Source organism: Bufo gargarizans, chromosome 3, assembly GCF_014858855.1.
Source record: "Bufo gargarizans isolate SCDJY-AF-19 chromosome 3, ASM1485885v1, whole genome shotgun sequence".
In the NCBI taxonomy this organism is placed as follows: domain Eukaryota; kingdom Metazoa; phylum Chordata; class Amphibia; order Anura; family Bufonidae; genus Bufo; species Bufo gargarizans.
Window position 1 is genome coordinate 179,185,084 of NC_058082.1, and position 12,022 is coordinate 179,197,105.

The following is a 12,022-nucleotide window of genomic DNA, read 5'->3' on the forward strand; positions in this document are numbered from 1 at the left end:
AATTTGCCTTTTATCCTCTGCGTTTGGACCGGTGGAGTGAGCACCGTTTCCTTCTTGGAGTGTCTGGGGTGAGCCGCTGTTACTTTGTAAATTACATCTCTGTCTATTGTAAACTATAAGCCATAGAAGTTTGGCTGCAGTGAGTTACCCTTTTTGAGTAAGAAAAAAAAAAAAAGCTATTTTCCATAATTATTTTGAGAGTAATGTGTTATGAACAGTCGTGTATGAATTTTATTAATATAAATGTACTAGTTTCATCTATTTCATTTAATGTTTGCGTGTGTCGTTAAAAGATATTGGCAATATCCCCCCATAACAGTGACATCTACAGTACCCCACCACTTATCACTGACCACCCCACAGTGCCCCATCTCCTTAAAATGGGACCTCCGCAGCAGCCAGCCCCCTTCACTTTGACTTTCACAGCAGCCTGCCCCTTTAACAGTAAGTTTCACAGCACACCACCCCTTTGACAATGACTTCGTATTGGCCTGCCCCTTTAACAGTGGCCTTTACAGTGGGATTGGCATTGCCTAACCGAATCGGAGGTGTGCCTTAGAGGGACCTAAAAGTTGATTTAAAATTTTATTTTCATCCCTGTCGGCTAAGGAGTTACAGAGTGTGTGGACTAACCAGATCAGGGGCATGTCCTTTTCAACAGCTCACTCTAAGACAGGAGCACCGTGCTGTCTGAGTGTGAGCTGCAGGGAGAAAGTCACCGTCCCTCCCACCTCTGCAGCTGACAGAAGTTGATTTTTAACTTAATTTTTTTATTCTCTATTCGCTGAGGAGTGGGAGGGGCGAGGCCTAACCGAATCAGAGGCGTGGCTTAGTGGGAGTGGGGGGGGGGGGAATTTATGTCCATCTTTTCAGGGTGGCCTGAGTTGCCACTCGAACTGTGACCTCCACAGCACTCCGGCTCCTTAACAGTGTCATCCACAACTATTAAGCCATGGCTTTACTTCAATAGTGATTATCCTGATGACAGATTTCCTTTAAAGCTCACCTACAGCAGTGAAGAAATTGGCTGGGTTGTTATGGAAACCTGGAGCAAAACTGTGTATGTGGAGGCTAACGGCCTGCAAGATTCTTTTGGTTGATAAGGGTCATGTGTATTGGCTAATGCATTTTTTGGCAATATTTCAGGAACGGTACGTCCTAGAGAGCTGAGACCTGGACTAATGCCTTCCTGGACACCTGATGTACCTGTGTGCCAAATTTCGTGATTGTAAATGCGACAGTGCGGATTTCTTTAGCGGACATACATATATATTAGATTACCAGTGTATCGTCTAATGGCAGAACAAAGATGGCAGACCTGAGAGGTATTTATTAGAGATAACTGAAATAATTCTATATGAATCAGATTTGTTATGAATGTCCCCAAAAAACTGGATTCTAGTGACTTTGAAACATTTGTGATTTGTTTCAGACAAATTGCTCAATATGGCAGCCATTTTTTTAAACAGCAGAAGACAAAGAAGGCATCTGTTGCCTTAAACAGATAATTTTTGGACTGTTTTTCATTTAAAGAGGTTAGCCAAGAGTAAAATCATGGAAAATAATGCACTTAATAGATGAAAACATTATATATGGACTAAGCCCTCACTCTGATATGATAAAATCTGAGACTCTCAGCCAATATATTTTGATCAAAACACATCTTGCCCGCCTACTCGCGGCAAGGTAGTCTTATTCAGGTAGGTCCTATCTATGCCGTTGGGCATCTACATTCAGGAAAGCAGATCCACAGAGGTAACTAGGAGCAGCACACTATATGTGCAGGGTTTGCGCTCCTTAATGTAGATAGATAGGACCTACCTGACTGAGACCACCTTGCCGCGAGTAAGGGGGGCAAGATGTGTTTTGATCAAAATATATTGGCTGAGAGTCTCAGATTTTATCATATCAGAGTGAGGGCTTAGTCCATACATAATCTTTGCAACTATTGTATTAGTGCATTATTTTCCATGATTTTTCTTTTATAAATGTTGCCATGCACATCCGTATAGTCATTTATTACATTGTGCAGGATGTTTTGTATCTTTTTTGTGCATCTTGGGAGTTGTAGTTTCACCACAATTGGAGTGCCAAGTGTTGCTGATCCCTCCCCTAGAACTTTATTGCTGCATACACAGCATTCAATGAACGCTGCTTATCAAGATTAGGAAACGCCCTTCCCACTTCCACTTCTGGTCCCAGTGATCATGTGATTGTCAGGGACCAAGTAACTGTAGGAGATGCTGGGTTGGGTCTTAATGGACAAATCTACAGATTTCAGCATGCTCTCAAAGTTTCATTAATCTCAGTGATGCTATTACAAAGAAGACCTGCTACCTCTTACAATACATACAAGGTGCATCTGAAGACAGTACTAAAAGAAAACAAGCAGGGCATTGCTGTCCTGAGCCATGACAGTCCATCTAGTAATACTGGGTAGCCATACAGCATTCCAGGCTACTAGCAGGACACCAGTGATGTTGAGGCTTGCATAAGGCTAAGATATATAAATCTCTCCGTTTTATTACCGTGGGGCTCTGCATCTCTTCCAATTGCAAGTTTTAAATATTTACTGCTGTGGTAGGGAAAGGTAATTAATATACTTTTCACTCAGTTACTGAGTCATGAAAAAAGCAGCTGCTTGATGCTGTAGTAACAGGAAGGACAAAGTCAGTGCAAACATAGGAAGCCTCTATAAACACCATGATTGAAGAGTTCCTTTAAAGGCCACTTTAACCTAAAAGTACTAGTATAAAAATACTAGTAAATATACAATATTGAGTTATAAAACATTCTACATTCTGGTCCAGTGTACACAGCACTACATACTGTGCATAGAGTTTCTACCCTAGAGTTGGACAATGTAGGATCATGAACATGCGTGACTGGACATGCTCTGTAGGACATGTCTGTTTTAGTTTAGTAACTATTTTCATTTTCTATTACTTAACAATTCTGGAGTATTGATTTTTATGACTCTATTGTGTGCCGTTCTTCTATTATTCCTGCTAGAAGTCTATGAATGAATTGCCATCAGTTCGCAATAAAGGTCCAGGTGAGTGTTACCTGTTGGAGGTGTGTTCCTAGACAGACTGACACTAGCAGCACTGACTGAATTGTGTCACACTGTGCAGGGACACACCAACTGGTAACACCCAGATGAACCTTTATTACAGGGAGTGCAGAATTATTAGGCAAATGAGTATTTTGACCACATCATCCTCTTTATGCATGTTGTCTTACGCCAAGCTGTATAGGCTCGAAAGCCTACTACCAATTAAGCATATTAGGTGAGGTGCATCTCTGTAATGAGAAGGGGTGTGGTCTAATGACATCAAAACCCTATATCAGGTGTGCATAATTATTAGGCAACTTCCTTTCCTTTGGCAAAATGGGTCAAAAGAAGGACTTGACAGGCTAAGAAAAGGCAAAAATAGTGAGATATCTTGCAGAGGGATGCAGCACTCTTAAAATTGCAAAACTTCTGAAGCGTGATCATCGAACAATCAAGCGTTTCATTCAAAATAGTCAACAGGGTCGCAAGAAGCGTGTGGAAAAACCAAGGCACAAAATAACTGCCCATGAACTGAGAAAAGTCAAGCGTGCAGCTGCCAAGATGCCACTTGCCACCAGTTTGGCCATATTTCAGAGCTGCAACATCACTGGAGTGCCCAAAAGCACAATGTGTGCAATACTCAGAGACATGGCCAAGGTAAGAAAGGCTGAAAGACGACCACCACTGAACAAGACACACCAGCTGAAACATCAAGACTGGGCCAAGAAATATCTCAAGACTGATTTTTCTAAGGTTTTATGGACTGATGAAATGAGAGTGAGTCTTGATGGGCCAGATGGATGGGCCCGTGGCTGGATTGGTAAAGGGCAGAGAGCTCCAGTCCGACTCAGACGCCAGCAAGGTGGAGGTGGAGTACTGGTTTGGGCTGGTATCATCAAAGATGAGCTTGTGGGGCCTTTTCGGGTTGAGGATGGAGTCAAGCTCAACTCCCAGTCCTACTGCCAGTTTCTGGAAGACACCTTCTTCAAGCAGTGGTACAGGAAGAAGTCTGCATCCTTCAAGAAAAACATAATTTTCATGCAGGACAATGCTCCATCACACGCGTCCAAGTACTCCACAGCGTGGCTGGCAAGAAAGGGTATAAAAGAAGAAAATCTAATGACATGGCCTCCTTGTTCACCTGATCTGAACCCCATTGAGAACCTGTGGTCCATCATCAAATGTGAGATTTACAAGGAGGGAAAACAGTACACCTCTCTGAACAGTGTCTGGGAGGCTGTGGTTGCTGTTGCACGCAATGTTGATGGTGAACAGATCGAAACACTGACAGAATCCATGGATGGCAGGCTTTTGAGTGTCCTTGCAAAGAAAGGTGGCTATATTGGTCACTGATTTGTTTTTGTTTTGTTTTTTGAATGTCAGAAATGTATATTTGTGAATGTTGAGATGTTATATTGGTTTCACTGGTACAAATAAATAATTGAAATGGGTATATATTTGTTTTTTGTTAAGTTGCCTGATAATTATGCACAGTAATAGTCACCTGCACACACAGATATCCCCCTAAAATAGCTAAAACTAAAAACAAACTAAAAACTACTTCCAAAAATATTCAGCTTTGATATTAATGAGTTTTTTGGGTTCATTGAGAACATGGTTGTTGTTCAATAATAAAATTAATCCTCAAAAATACAACTTGCCTAATAATTCTGCACTCCCTGTATTTAAACTTCTAGCAGGAATAGCACAACACAGTCATAAGTAAAGGTGCTCCACAACATGAGGAATTCAAGTAGTTACTAAAACGGACAAGTGGCGAAGAGGTGACAGGCCCATTTAAAAAAGTATCTTCATCATTCAAGTTAATAGAGCTTTTCTAGTTAAATATTTATTACATACATAGATATACTGCACAATTATTTGTGTGGAAAGTGAAATTGTGTTAATTCAATAACTTTTACAGTACTACTTTACTGTACTGCAATGGAAATTATTGTGATAATGCTTTAATTCCATGGGATTTAGTTATGACATCAGAATTTCATACTTCCCTGTTTTTTATGCAAATCTACTATAAAGTAGCTGGCTCTATTTAATGGATATACTGTAATGACTACTGGGCATCATTCATAGGCCTGGAATAGTAAATGAATAGAGTGCATCACATTTTGCATGTATCATGGCAGACTGCTTTGTGACTGAGGCCCAGAGGAAGTCAAGGATGAATAATTAAATGAATTCTAGATTAAAATATTTGTTATTCAAGCAGTGCATCTATGGACAGACTTTCAGAAAGACATTCAAATAAATAATAATAATAATAAAAATAATAATAATAATAAGGGTTCACATTGGTCAAAGAGTAAAATGATTATGGCATATATAAAAAACAGCTTCTCTATAAGGTACATTCATTTTAACAGAATATTAAGCATGTGCACCAGTTATAATAGGCAGGTCCAAATAGTATTAGATGTAATATAAAGATTTCATATAATATAATAATTTTACATAAATCAATATATTCCACACACCTACTGAAAATCACTACACCTATAAACATAAGGTTATAATAGATATGTGGAGAAACAACCACCATACACCAAATGAGTAACCACACATCAAAAAATGATGAAAAATATGTACACTATTTACAAACCGGATTCCCAAAAAGTTGGGACACTATATCGTACACTATATATATTTATAAATCGTGAATAAAAACTGAATGCAATGATGTGGAGGTGCCAACTTCTAATATTTTATTCAGAATAGAACATAAATCACGGAACAAAAGTTTAAACTGAGAAAATGTACCATTTTAAGGGAAAAATATGTTGAATCAGAATTTCATGGTGTCAACAAATCCCCAAAAAGTTGGGACAAGGCCATTTTCACCACTGTGTGGCATCTCCCCTTCTTCTTACAACACTCAACAGACGTCTGGGGACCGAGGAGACCAGTTTCTCAAGTTTAGAAATAGGAATGCTCTCCCATTCTTGTCTAATACAGGCCTCTAACTGTTCAAACGTCTTGGGCCTTCTTTGTTGCACCTTCCTCTTTATGATGCACCAAATGTTCTCTATAGGTGAAAGATCTGGACTGCAGACTGGCCATTTCAGTACCCGGATCCTTCTCCTACGCAGCCATGATGTTGTGATTGATGCAGAATGTGGTCTGGCATTATCTTGTTGAAAAATGCATGGTCTTCCCTGAAAGAGATGATGTCTGGATGGGAGCATATGTTGTTCTAGAACCTGAATATATTTTTCTGCATTGATGGTGCCTTTCCAGACATGCAAGCTGCCCATGCCACACGCACTCATGCAACCCCATACCATCAGAGATGCAGGCTTCTGAACTGAGCGTTGATAACAACTTGGGTTGTCCTTGTCCTCTTTGGTCCGGATGACATGGCATCCCAGATTTCCAAAAAGAACTTCGAATTGTGACTCGTCTGACCACAGAACAGTCTTCCATTTTGCCACACTCCATTTTAAATGATCCCTGGCCCAGTGAAAACGCCTGAGCTTGTGGATCTTGCTTAGAAATGGCTTCTTCTTTGCACTGTAGAGTTTCAGCTGGCAACGGCGGATGGCACGGTGGATTGTGTTCACTGACAATGGTTTCTGGAAGTATTCCTGAGCCCATTCTGTGATTTCCTTTACAGTAGCATTCCTGTTTGTGGTGCAATGTCGTTTAAGGGCCCGGAGATCACGGGCATCCAGTATGGTTTTACGGCCTTGACCCTTATGCACCGAGATTGTTCCAGATTCTCAGAATCTTCGGATGATGTTATGCACAGTTGATGATGATAGATGCAAAGTATTTGCAATTTTTCACTGGGTAACACCTTTCTGATATTGCTCCACTATCTTTCTGCGCAACATTGTGGGAATTGGTGATCCTCTACCCATCTTGGCTTCTGAGAGACACTGCCACTCTGAGAAGCTCTTTTTATACCCAATCATGTTGCCAATTGACCTAATTAGTGTTAATTGGTCTTCCAGCTCTTCGTTATGCTCAAATTTACTTTTTCCAGCCTCTTATTGCTACTTTTTACCTTTTTTGGGGATTTGTTGACACCGTGAAAATTTGAATCAACGTATTTTTCCTTTAAAATGATACATTTACTTGGATTAAACGTTTGATCTGTCATCTACATTCTATTACAAATAAAATATTGACATTTGCCATCTCCACATCATTGCATTGTTAGTGTCCCAACTTTTTGGGAATCCGGTTTGTATTTCACAACATATATTATATAATGTCAATGTGATTAAAAGCAGAGCATATGGCAGGTCAACCATCAGCACAACAGTACATCCATATAAATATTATCAACACACCCAACCAAAGGTACAAAGAATGGAACTAAAGTCCATCAAACCATGTTCCATGTGGTCAAAGAACTGGAAAAAAGTGCAAAGTGCAAGGTAGGAAAAACAACAGGTAAAAATATGCAATACCGACCGCAGGCTGGTGTGACCTCCAATAACTCCCCCAACGAGCGTTTCGCCAGATAGCTTCTTCCAGGGGCCATACTAGTCTAATCATGGGGGCACTTTATATAGCGCTGTCTATTCTGTGTTGGGTACAAATTACCCTATCCCTGTCGCCCACATCATAATCCCAACCCACTTACTCCGCCGCACACACCCCTCCACACCCCTCGCACCGCGATCAAAGCGCGTGGGAAAACTCGCAAGATCGAGCCAACCTGCTAATAAATATAATAAATACCCACAATACATATACAGTATTACAAAGTTATTATATTATTGATGAGTATATCTAAACTTAAACTAAATGAAAAGTGCATGATAAAAACGACTCACTGGCTCATTTTTAAAGGCCAAAAAAAAACATTATGCTATGTAATCTTATGACGTTAAAAAAAAGCACTTCAAAATGCTGTTATCATTATGTCAGAAGATGAACCTTAGAATTACCTGTTTTTCATCCTCTAGGGTGATCACAGTCAGTGCTACAAAGCATCTGTTTGAAGAAAATGATTACAGGGTTCTTTTTTCGGGCAAAAATATAACATTGAAATAGCCTACATAGCTACCTTGGAAAAAACAAAAATAAAACAGTATTTATTCTGTCACTACTTTTGGGGAATGTTAGTTTTGAAGAGATTACCTTGGACTGGCAATAATATAACCTTTTTATTGTTTGCTTGCCAGTTTATCATACATTTTTGATGTTAATGGGTCTAAAGTAGGGATGAGCAAATCAAATTTGGCTGCTTCATCTGAAGTTGATTCACATAAAACTTTGTTGTAATATTGGTTAATTTGAATGGGTATGTGATCCGTCTGTATGGCAAAAAGTACTGCATGCACTACTTTTTTGCAGTGCGGAGGCACAGAGAGAAACCCTACAGAAGCATCCCATAGTGCTTCCGTGGAGTTCTGTGCCTCCATTCCACACAATACCTTCCGGATTGTGGACCCTGTCAAGTGAATGGGTCCGCATCTGTGATGTAGGGTGCATATGGCAGGTGCGCATATATTGCGGACCTGCTGTTTGGGGGCAGCAATACGGGCATGGTCGGGCAACAGCCGTGTGCTTAAGCCCAAAGACTAAAAGCTGGAGCCCCAGTGAAGTCTCTGACCAATCAGATTTAGGCCCCTTTCACACGGGCGATTATTCCGCGCAGATGCGATGCTTGAGTTGAACGCATTGCACCTGCACTGAATCCCGACCCATTCATTTCTATGGGGCTGTTCACATGAGCGGTGATTTTCACGCATCACTTATGCTCTATTTTGTGCGTTTTTCACGTAACGCAGGCCCCATAGAAATGAATGGTGTTGCGTGAAAATCTCAAGCATCCGCAAGCAAGTGTGGATGCGGTGCGATTTTCACGCACGGTTGCTAGGAGACGATCGGGATGGAGACCCGATCATTATTATTTTCCCTTATAACATGGTTATAAAGGAAAATAATAGCATTCTGAATACAGAATGCATAGTACAATAGCGCTGGAGGGTTTAAAAAAATATAATAAAAATTTAACTCACCTCAGTCCACTTGATCGCAAAGCCGGCATCTCCTTCTGTCTTGATCTTAGCTGTGTGGAGGAACAGGACCTGTGGTGACGTCACTCCAGTCATCACATAATTCATCACCATGGTAAAAGATCATGTGATGGATCATGTGATGACCGGAGTGACGTCACCACAGGTCATGTTCCTCCACACAGCACAGAAGACAGACAGAAGGAGATGCCGGGTGCGCGATCAAGTGGATTAAGGTGAGTTAAATTATTTTTATTTATTTTTTTAACCCCTCCAGCGCTATTTTACTATGCATTCTGTATTCAGAATGCTATTATTTTCCCTTATAACCATGTTATAAGGGAAAATAATACAATCTAGAGAACACCGATCCCAAGCCCGAACTTTTGTGAAGAAGTTCGGTTTGGGTACCAAACATGCGCAATTTATCTCACGCGAGTGCAAAACGCATTACAATGTTTTGCACTAGCGCTGAAAAATCGTGCGTGTTCCTGCAACACACCCGCACATTTTCCCACAACACCCGTGTGAAAGAGGCCTTAGTGTTGCTTAACATAGTATGTGAGGCCATATCAACCACTCAACTAAATCCTGTATTCTGAACCGGCTGGACAAAGGCCAATGAAACATCACAAAATTTAGGACAGATGAAGTATAAGTTACTGGTAGATGATGACAAAATACCAATAAAAAGAGAAAAATGCATTGCACATCCACTTGCTACGCATTGATCTTTTGCTGCACAATTAACATTGCTTCTCAGAATTATTAGTAGTATACAGTGCTGTTATCTACATACTGCACACGAGGCATTTGTATATGTTTTGATCAAAATGCATAAATCAACTCACCACATGGTTTCTCTGTACGAGTGGGTACCTAATCGTGAAGAGGCTTGTGTCTTGAATTGGGCAAATACTGTTTTACAATTATAAATTAGAAACATTGAGAATTTTCAGGGATGCTTAAAAACTACTGTAATCTCTAAAGAACTGAATGACTGAACCTGGTCATCAGACATGAGTGAATCGGAGAAAAATTATGTAAATTTCCTATATTAGATAGCTGAGACTGAAATCTTGAAAATCAGATTTACATAACATTCTCCATTTTCTTATATCGGAAAATACCACTCTATTAGGAAATTGGTCTGGTCGTGAATCATTAGTGAAGCAAATTGAGATTAGTGAAGTTTAGAAAACTTTAAATTTGCTGCTTTGCCGATTTTCACAAAGAAACAAAGTAATTTTTGCAGGTGCAATGACAGCGATTACACCGCCACCCGTCATTGAACCCCTCAGATGCCACGTTTATAACTAATAAAAAAATTAGGGCTTTTAGAGGGTTAATATCTGGGAAAAAAATAATGCTCACCTTATAAATTTGAGGGTGAAGAGGCTGCCGCAGACATCTTGATTGAGAATGCTGCACAAAATATCGTGTGGCATGTTATGATATCATTACACTGGCTGGCGTGGTAATGTTATACGTCACCGCAAACGAGATTTTGTGCGGGATCTTCAGTCAAGATGGCCGTGGCAGCCTCCTCGCGCTCAAGTGGATGAGGTGAGTATGATTAATTTTTTATTTATTTTTTTAACCGGATCGACATCCACTTACGATACTTCAATTCGCTCAACACTAGAAGCAAATTTTCACAGATTAATCTCAAACCATAAACAGAATTTAGGTAACCTATGCTTTTTAGAATAGATTCAGCAGCAAACTTGACTAGTTATTGTCTGTTATTGTTTCTATTGTTTCACGATAAAGATTAGGGATTCAGCCAGGAGGAAATCATTAAAAGTGGTGTAAGATGTGCTAAATTTATAAAGGTGTATTTATGGTGGTTTTCTGGAGTAGATACACATACACCGTCCTGCCCACTTACCAGCCAGTTTTTGGAAAAGTGACAAACAATGTAAACAGACAAGACCGTCAGAACAATTTGCCGCTTTTCTATGCCAGTCTGCATAACAGCTTTAATGAATTCACCCCAGTGAGACCCTTTTTATTTTATTAATAGGATGATAAACTCAGAACCAGTCTCTGCCGTCAGGATAAAATGTAGGAATTCTATAGTTTTCACGGTCTTTGGAGGTTGTCTGACATACTTGACCTTTTACCAATCAGCATTATTTTATTTTTCAGTTAGAAGCAAAAGTTATAACTAGTGTCGAGCAAAGCAAAGCATTTAAAGCAGAATTTGGTCCGAAGTTTAGGAAAACTTAAATTTGCAACTAATACGTATTTCCTCTTGCTTCATCGTAACAAATCAGATTTCCCTAAAATGGTGGCTACACGTGTTACAGATGGAAAGTAAGAAACCCGGGAACATGAGATCACCCATAATGCCGAGCAATCAGCCAATCTGCAGGTAGCCATCCGCTGTGATATCACAACCCTATAAAACCCTCATCCCACGTGGCCTCCGCCATTGTCCTGTGTTGTGATAGGAAATCTAGTTTATTTTGTGGATTAGTTCATTTTGTTCAGCTGAAAGATTAGTTCCTTTTGTTCCTAAAATTCATTATATCTCTGTCTCTGTGATGCTACTGACTAGTGATTAGAAGCACAAATCTGGTCTATTACACATAGGACTTAGAGCTACTTGGATGAGTTATAGGATCAGCAGGGCCGGTGCAAGGATTTTTGCACACACAAGGAAAGCTACATTTTGCCGCCCCCCCCCCCACAACTCGGTGGGGGTGATGTAAAAAGGAGGGCGTAATGTGACATGGAGGGGGAGGAGAAATGTGACATGGAGGGGGAGGAGAAATGTGACATGGAGGGGGAGGAGAAATGTGACATGGAGGGGGAGGAGAAATGTGACATGGAGGGAGGAGAAATGTGACATGGAGGGAGGAGAAATGTGACATGGAAGGAGGAGAAATGTGACGTGGAGGGGGGTGATGTGACATAGAAGGAGAGAAATGTGACATTTCTCCCCCACCAAGTCACATCACCCCCTACTTTT

General features: G+C 40.3%; 1 protein-coding gene across 3 annotated transcripts in view; it reads left to right on the forward strand.

The window, feature by feature from the left end:
* SLITRK6 (SLIT and NTRK like family member 6) overlaps positions 1 to 12,022 on the forward strand; it is a 62,110-nt gene that overhangs the window by 14,790 nt on the left and 35,298 nt on the right. The window contains exon 2 of one of the 3 annotated variants that reach the window (XM_044285466.1): positions 1,147 to 1,325. The exons of the other annotated variants lie outside the window; for them this stretch is intronic. The gene's annotated coding sequence lies outside the window, so the exon portion shown is untranslated. The remainder of the gene's footprint in view (positions 1 to 1,146; positions 1,326 to 12,022) is intronic. 3 annotated transcript variants of the gene reach the window in all.